This window comes from Hippocampus bargibanti, linkage group LG11 (assembly GCF_051943395.1).
Source record: "Hippocampus bargibanti isolate YZ-2025 linkage group LG11, ASM5194339v1, whole genome shotgun sequence".
Taxonomy (NCBI): domain Eukaryota; kingdom Metazoa; phylum Chordata; class Actinopteri; order Syngnathiformes; family Syngnathidae; genus Hippocampus; species Hippocampus bargibanti.
Window position 1 is genome coordinate 4,404,383 of NC_142744.1, and position 8,804 is coordinate 4,413,186.

The window sequence follows — 8,804 nt, forward strand, 5'->3', positions numbered from 1 at the left end:
TTTTGTTTCTTTGCACCGGTTTGCATTGACGTGCGCTCTCCTCCGACGGCCGCCTCTTCTCCTGATAGAGTCACTTTCTTTGCTTGATGCACTAATTATGCTACCGGAGACATTGTGTTGCCTGGGCTGACGGAAAAGGTAGAATGGAGCATTAATTGAGTGTCGGTTTGGAGCAAATTAGGCTGGAAGAAAGATTTCAGCAGACGAGTGGGATGAAAGTGCAAAGTGTTACTCTGCGGGCGTATGCTCCATGTTGAAAAGGCCACGTTTCCATGTACTGTCAGGAAAAAAATAGTGGCCTTTCATCACTAATGGTGATATGTATACAGTGATACCTTGGCTTACGAACTTAATTGGTTCGCAGACAGTGTGTAAGGCCTAACTACTGTCCTAGCTAAACATGTCTACTTCGATTAAAGCTAGGCTAATCCACTCAGAGTCTACTAGCTTGTCTACATGTAGTAAACTAACTAAACTATGTCGAATCTCCTGTTTTAGCTAGTCTATTTCAAGTCAACTAGCGGAACCTGTCCTCTATTAGTAATTTCTAGTACACTAGATAGTCTAGTTTTTCTTATGGTCTACTATATTAACTAGGCTAGCCTAGCTAAACTAATCTACTTCTCGTTGACCAGGCTAACCTAACTACTGTCCTAGCTAAACATGTCTATTTCGATTAAAGCTAGGCTAATCCACTCAGAGTCTACTAGCTTGTCTACATGTAGTAAACTAACTAAACTATGTCGAATCTCCTGTTTTAGCTAGTCTATTTCAAGTCGACTAGCGGAACCTGTCCTCTATTAGTAATTTCTAGTACACTAGATAGTCTAGTTATTCTTATGGTCTACTATATTAACTAGACTAGCCTAGCTAAACTAATCTACTTCTCGTTGACCAGGCTAACCTAACTACTGTCCTAGCTAAACATGTCTATTTCGATTAAAGCTAGGCTAATCCACTCAGAGTCTACTAGCTTGTCTACATGTAGTAAACTAACTAAACTATATCGAATCTCCTGTTTTAGCTAGTCTACTTTGAGTCAACTAGCGGAACCTGTCCTCTTACATTCTATTCGTAATTTCTAGTACACTAGATAGTCTAGTTTTTCTTATGGTCTACTATATTAACTAGAGTAGCCTAGCTAAACTAATCTACTTCTCGTTGACCAGGCTAACCTAACTACTGTCCTAGCTAAACATGTCTATTTCGATTAAAGCTAGGCTAATCCACTCAGAGTCTACTTGTAGTGAACGAACTAAACTAAACTACATCGAATCTCCTGTTTTAGCTAGTCTACTTAGAGTCAACTAGCGGAACTTGTCCTTTAGCCCAATCATTCTACGTTTACTCTCCTACGGCCATTTTTTGTTTTGTTTTTCAGCATTTACATTGTCTTTTTTTTCAGGAATTGCAGCCTTTCAGGGACTGCGGTGAGTACAGCAGGACAGCTAATCATGTTATCGGGTTACTGAGTGCATGAAAGGGTTCAACTTCCATTCAGCAGTCGCGGCCCACTGTGATGCATTTTATTCCATAATTAGTTTCTATTCACTTTAAATGGTCAGGAATTGGGGCGGGGGCAGTGGGTATGGGGGTTGTTCCTGAACTGACTGCACAAATCAATTCCTGATTGCCTCTTGTCACTTAAATGTCTTCAACGCTGGCTTGACATGACGAGTTTTCTTCTTTTTTGAGGGATCCGCGTTGGCGGACGAGCGGCCTCTCTCTTTGGCTCATCCCTTTTCAACGCTAACGACGACGTCGCATACGAGCAAACAGATGATGTTAGTGTCTATGAAGGGCGAGAGGAGGGCAGGGGAAGGGAAGCGAGGTGGGCGTGTGACGCACGCACACTGACGTCATTGGAGCCGCTCCGGCGCGATGCGTTCGGGTGGAGAAACAATGTCACGCCGAGGGAATATCGTTCGAACGTACGCTGTCGTTCATTGAAAAGCACTATTTATAACGTCTTGTGAATGCACCATTTGCATTTGAAGTGGCGCACATATCAATGAAGTTGTGTCTTTAAAGGACAACCGACGCAGACACAAGTTGTGTCCATAATTTGTAAAATCAATTCAAATGACTTCTACTGAGCGTATTTTACAAAGATTCCACCGCAAATAGCTATATTTTATATTTTAAGACTCGCGCTGAATATTCCGGAAGTCTTATTTTCGAGTTGTTGACGATGCCTGACGTGACGTTACGTCTGAAACGCCCCCTGACCGAGAAAGCGACACACAATGCATTTTGGGTACTTTGTTTGGTCTGAAAACTTCGTGTTGATGGCGAAATTAGAAGGACAACACATAAATAACGCGATGGTGAATCGTTGTGTGTTTCACCAAAACTACTATGTGATACTAGTTGACACAAATTCCCAGCAGACAAATCAGCTCATTTCCAATGGAGCTTGGACGCCATCTTGTGCATTTTCTGGGAGCTACATTGGAGTCCAGACGCCTCAAAATGATATGGAAGGACTTCTTTAATCGATTGCAAACATGTATGCTTTCCTCTTCAGAACTATTTGAATCATATTCATAACTGGATGAGTAACAAGAAAGCATCTTCTCCGAATCTGACGCCATTGTTTTGATTCTAGAGCAAGGCAAAGACGTCCTTTGGTGACGTCACGAACAAGGGGGCGGGACCTTCTGAAATTCACCATTTCCATTTTCAAATAGTTTTGGGACACTTTAACTAATTTTTATTGGTGTTTTGCATTTGACTAAAAATAGCAGCCTGCGTGTTTTGGGTATTTTAGATGCTAAAAAACGTTTTTCTGATATCAGTTAGGAAACAAAAAAATGGTGTCGGTTGTCCTTTAAACATACAGTAAAGTCTCGTTATATCGATATTCAAGGGAGTCCGAAAAAATATCGATATAACCGGGACTATCGATATATCCGATATCGATATAACGAGACTTTACTGTACCTATATAAATCTTAAACATGCTTATATAAGCCTTAAACATATATTCCATACAAAATATAGCACTGAAGCAACTTCACCTTACGAACGACCGATTGGAACGTATCTTTTTCGTATGCATTATGTGGTATTTTGTACAGCTGCCCCTTTTTCAAGCTCGGATAACTCCAGATCCATATAACTTAGAAATTAACACTTTTTTTCTGATGAAAGAAGAGAACCTAAGGTTTCTTGTGCTAAATGTAATGTTTAAAACTAAAACTCAATATTCTGTGGGTGCTAGAATTTGAGTGACAATGACAAACACCCTGGCACTGGAGTGGACATATTTTTGCAAATCGTCCAGCGGTTAATGAGTTAATTGGAATATTTTATATATAAGTAGAGACGTGTTTTTCATGGAAATGCCCTAATCCGTTCCAAGACTCCTGACAAATTCAAACAAATGTTTCCTAAAGCTGAAACATGCATTATAATATGTAACAAATTGATCTGATTTGTGCATAATTTAGAAAAACAAAGACAAAATAAAGTATAAAAATGATGGTCATTAAAACTGAATGTATCCTCACGGTTTTATTTTTTATTCTGTTCCATCTTGACTTTCACAATAATGGTGGGTTGTGTTCCAGCTGGAGCCAAGGGCGTTTTTTTTCTCCAGCAGACTCACCTGTTCGGCATCTCCTCATTAAGCCTTGTGTTGCAGATACTTTCGACATCTTTCGGCACTGTTATTTCCTCTTGGAACTTTGTAAGTATTTTTATGATTCATTTTTCTTAATTGTTCTTAATCATTAGTTTCACATGATTAGATTTGTGATATTTTGGTTGTTTATTCTCATTGTTTTTTTTTAAATAATATCTCTTGTTTTTATTGTTGGCTCCTTGTGACTAGTTTTATCAAAGAGGTTAACGTTAGGTTTGCGTCTCACTTGAGAATCAGAAGGTTGCAATGCACTTTTTCAATGTGAAAGTCTTTCTATGATTGTTTCTTATTTAATTTCTGATTGTTTAAAAAAACATGTTGAGCCCTTACCAAGATGCCATGTTGTTTACAAATACAGTGATACCTTGGCTTACGAACTTAATTAGTTCCCAGACAGAGTGTGTAAGGCGAAAAGTGTATAATCCCAAAAATTAATTTCCCATAGGAAACCATTATAATGAGAATAATCCGTTCCCAGGTCCCCATAAAACATAATTTTCTACTTTCTAATTTGCTAAGCCTTAAAACTACACAAAATATACCTTATTCTATGTATAATAAATGTGCTTAGGTATTATAATTAAAGAAATAAACTGTACTGTATAATAAAGTCGTTTTATTTACCTTTGTTATGGTCGTTGATAGCTTGATGGAATGGCGTGGCCGCTTTCATCAGCATTGAACACTTGATGAGGAACGTAACCTTCTTTCACCATCTTGAAGAATGATCCCTTGTAGGTGCTTTCTCTGTGATAATTTTATCTAGTTCCTCATCAAATGTGTTCTGTTTAGCTGGGTTGATAGCTTTTTGCATCAACTGTACAGATGTGGGTTGTTTGTGGAGCCTGATTGATGGGATATTTTAACTTTGCAGTCTACACTATGCCTCTACCAATCACGTGGCTTTAACCGAAGACTGGGGGCGGGGAATAGAGGACAACAACAGTCGGCAAGCCATTTTATTGTTAGAAGAACGGGCTCATTTGCGAACGACAGATCACTCATTGAGGCAGCTCCGTGTGTATCCTGGAAAAAGTTCGTATGCCAAGGTAAAATTTTCATAAATTTAACGTTCGTAAACCGAAAAGTTCGTAAGCCAGGTAGGCATCACTGTATATAGACATATAGATATATAGATAAAACAGTATACCGCGAGACAGTGTGTATCCCAAAAAAAAAATCCCACAGGAAACCATTAAAATGAAAATAATCCGTTCCCAGGTTTCCATAAAATATAATTTTCAAAGAAATAAGCCTTAACGGGCTTCATTTAGGGTTAAGTCCGTCACACCCAATGGCTGTTTGTTTCTGTGTAGTTTACGACTAAATGCCAATCTTTGCCTTTCTCTGCACTTCATCCTATGGACAGAATTTCATTCATCCACGCCCACGGCCTTTATTTCACCAGCTTTTCGATCTCCTTCCAACAAGTTCTCGCTTCTCCCGCCACTCCCCGTCGGGCCGCGTGATGATGCCGTCCTGCACCTTCCAAGTACACACTCCCACCACCCTCCATTGATGCTATAAATACCCGCCATCGGTGAGTCATCGTCCAGACGTAACTCCACCCCTCCCCCTTTCTCCTCCCCTCGTCTTTCTCTGTAACTGTCTCTTCACCATCACTCTTCCTCTTTGCATGTTCGTTTACGCAAATTAACAGAGCTCGTTTGGGCACCTTTCACGTTAGCCCAAGAAAATGATAGTTTGAGCAAGCACGGCCATTTTAATTGGACTGTATTAGCTTCTTTCTTTTTGTTCCCGCATTGAAATGAATGAACATGCCGTTTAAAGCCACGAGCCCCTCCAAAAAATATAATAAAATAAAATACAATGATACTTTGGCTTACAAACTTAACTGGTTCCCAGACAGTATGTAAGGCGAAAAGTGTGTATCCCAAAAAATAATTTCCCATAGGAAACCATTAAAATGAGAATAATCTGTTCCCAGGTCCCCATAAAACATACTTTTAAAAAAAAATTAAGCATTAAAACTACACAAAATATACATTATTTTATGTATAATAAATGTGCTGTGGTATTATAATTAAAGAAAACAACTGTACTGTATAATAGTCGTTTTATTTACCTTTGTAATGGTCATTGATGGCTTGATGGAATGGAGTCATCAGCATTAAACACTTGATGAGGAATGTAACCTTCTTCTTTCACAATCTTGAGGAATGATCCCTTGTAGGTGATTTCTCTGTGATAATTTTATCTAGTTCCTATAATACATTTTAGCTAGTTCCTATAATATAGCACTGAAGCAACTTACGAACAAATTCACTTTACGAACGACCGTTTGGAATGTATCTCGTTCGTAATTTGGGGAGCGTTTGTATTTGCTATTTTTTCCTAGCTTCGGAGCTATCCAACCTTTCTTAATGATGTCCACCTATTCTTGAAAGGTCCATCTTTAAAAATGGCTTTAACAGTATATCTGTAACCAAATCCATTTATTCTCCTTCAGCCATTGTGGAGATTAAATCGACACAAAAATATATTTGCTTATGCAGCTCGCTACAGATACAATGTGCTAGCTCTGGCCAGTATGCTATTATCACTCGTGGCTAGTGACGAGCCAGTCATGTGAGGAGCCAATCATAGTTTGCGAACACTCTGACGTTTCCAGCGCCTTCCAGCAAGCTTTGAGTTGCCAACTCGAACTCTGATTGGTTCAAGAAACTGTTTCATCGACACTTATTTGATGCGACAGGGCCTGCAGAACTGATTGTGAAGGCGTCCAGGTCGATTTCAGACCCCGGTAACACATGATGGCTGAAATGTGATTGGTTAAATGCTTAAATACGGAAAGTACTCATAGGGGAAAAGCAATGAAAGGAAGCTGAAAGACAATTTGGAATTATTTAATAAAAATTCATGGACAAAAATAGAATTGACATTAGTCTGTGATTGAGATATTTTTAAGCCAGCAGAGAAGTTGATCCCTTTTACTCTGATTCACCCCAGCTGAGACCCCAGAATTTAATTACATTTTCCTCCAGCTGACACCCACCAGCTCTCGAGGATCTATCCTTGGTTCAACTCCGATACGGAGCTTGCGACGCAGCGAACACCTCGGAGTCAGAGGGAAAACAGAGGGCGGGATAAGAAATTGGACACGTTCCATTCGTTGTGGGGCCGTCGCTTTTATTCAATATGGTGGATGTTCTTCCTTTTCCCCGCGGTTTTAGCGGTGCGCTCGCTCTGCTTTGGTTTCATGGCTTTTTAATAGGGAGGTGGCGGGAAGTGTGATGTTTGAAGGGTTGGATGGGGAAAAAGAATTTATTGTCTTGAATGTAATGATTGAAATTGGGATTGCATCATTTAGCTACACCGTTGCTGGCTATCTAGATAGCTATCTTTTTGCTATCTATTAGCTGTCTAACTAGCTATCTAGCTTTCTATTAGTCATCTATCAGCTAGCTAGCTAACTCGATCTATTTGAGTTATTCCCGGTAGAAAGGGGTCACCGTTGCTGGCTACCTAGCGAGCTATCTATTAGCTGTCTAACTAGCTATGTATTAGTCATCTATTAGCTAGCTAGCTAACTCGATCTATTTGAGTTATTCCCGGTTGAACGGGGTCACCGTTGCTGGCTACCTAGCTAGTTATATATTCGCTATCTATTAGCTGTCTAACTAGCTATCTATCTATCTATTAGTCATCTTTATTATTTATTAGCTAGCTAGCTAACTCGATCTATTTGAGTTATTCCCGGTTGAACGGGGTCACCGTTGCTGGCTACCTAGCTAGCTATCTATTTGCTATTTATTTGCTATCTATTAGCTGTCTAACTAGCTTTCTATCTCTTAGTTATCTATTAGCTAGCTAGCTAACTCTATCTATTTGAGTTATTCCCGGTTGAACGGGGTCACTGTTGCTGGCTACCTAGCGAGCTATCTGTTTGCTATTTATTTGCTATCTATTAGCTGTCTAACTAGCTAGCTTTCTATCTCTTAGTTATATATTAGCTAGCTAGCTGACTCGATCTATTTGAGTTATTCACGGTTGAACGGGGTCACTGTTGCTGGCTATCTAGCTAGCTATCTATTTGCTATTTATTTGCTATCTATTTGCTGTCTATTGGCTGTTTGGCTATCTGTTGGTTATCTATTAGCTAGCTAGTTAGCTTGATCTATTTGAGTTTTTCTCGGTTGAACGGGGTCACCGTTGGTGGCTACCTAGCTAGCTATCTATTTTATATCTATTAGCTGTCTAACTAGCTATCTATCTATCTATCTATTAGTTATCTATTAGCTAGCAAGCTAACTTGATCTATTTGAGTTATTCCCGGTTGAACGGGATGACCGTTGTTGGCTATCTATTTTCTATCTATTAGCTGTCCAACGAGTTAGCTAGCTAGCTAACTTGATCTATTTGAGTTATTCCCGGTGAAACGGGGTCACACCGTTGCTGGCTACCTAGCTAGCTATCTATTTGCTATCTATTAGCTGTCTAACTAGCTAGCTTTCTATCTCTTAGTTATCTATTATCTAGCTAGCTAACTTGATCTATTTGAGTTATTCCCAGTTGAACGGGGTCACCATTGCTGGCTGCCTAGCTGGCTATTTATTTGCTATCTAGCTAACTAGCTAGCTATTAGTTATCTATTAGCTAGCTAGCTAACTTGATCTATTTGAGTTATTCCCGGTTGAACGGGGTCACCGTTGCTGGATACCTAGCTAACTAGCTAGCTATTGTCTATCTATTAGCTGTCTAACTAGATAGCTATCTATCTATTAGTTATCTATTAGCTAGCAAGCTAACTCGATCTATTTGAGTTATTCCCGGTTGAACGGGGTCACCGTTGCTGGCTACCTATCTATTTGCTATCTATTAGCTGTCTAACTAGCTATCTAGCTATCTCTTCGTTAGCTAGCTAGCTAACTTGATCTATTTGAGTTATTCCCGGTTGAGTGAACGCTGGCGCATGTGGCTGCCGCTGCTCACCCACAGAGAAACTGATCCTGTGACTGTAAAGTGACCTTGAGAGTTTTGTAAGGCGCTGATAAATATCATGTATTATTATTATTATTATTATTAATACTTCATAAAATGGGGGCGATGCCCGGCGGGAAGCCATATTAGATGTGGCTTCAACTGTTTTCAATACACATAACATTAGATTTTCATATCTGTGTGTGAAAATATCGTC

The 8,804-nt window shown here is 39.5% G+C and overlaps 1 long non-coding RNA gene across 1 annotated transcript; it reads left to right on the plus strand.

Moving 5' to 3' along the window:
* Window positions 1-1,641: 1,641 nt before the first annotated feature.
* LOC148891222 (uncharacterized) lies at window positions 1,642-6,751 on the plus strand. Its single transcript, XR_016116403.1, has 4 exons — window positions 1,642-1,784; window positions 3,647-3,691; window positions 5,016-5,186; window positions 6,652-6,751. It is a non-coding gene; the product is annotated as an uncharacterized LOC148891222 (long non-coding RNA).
* The last annotated feature ends 2,053 nt before the right edge of the window (window positions 6,752-8,804 follow it).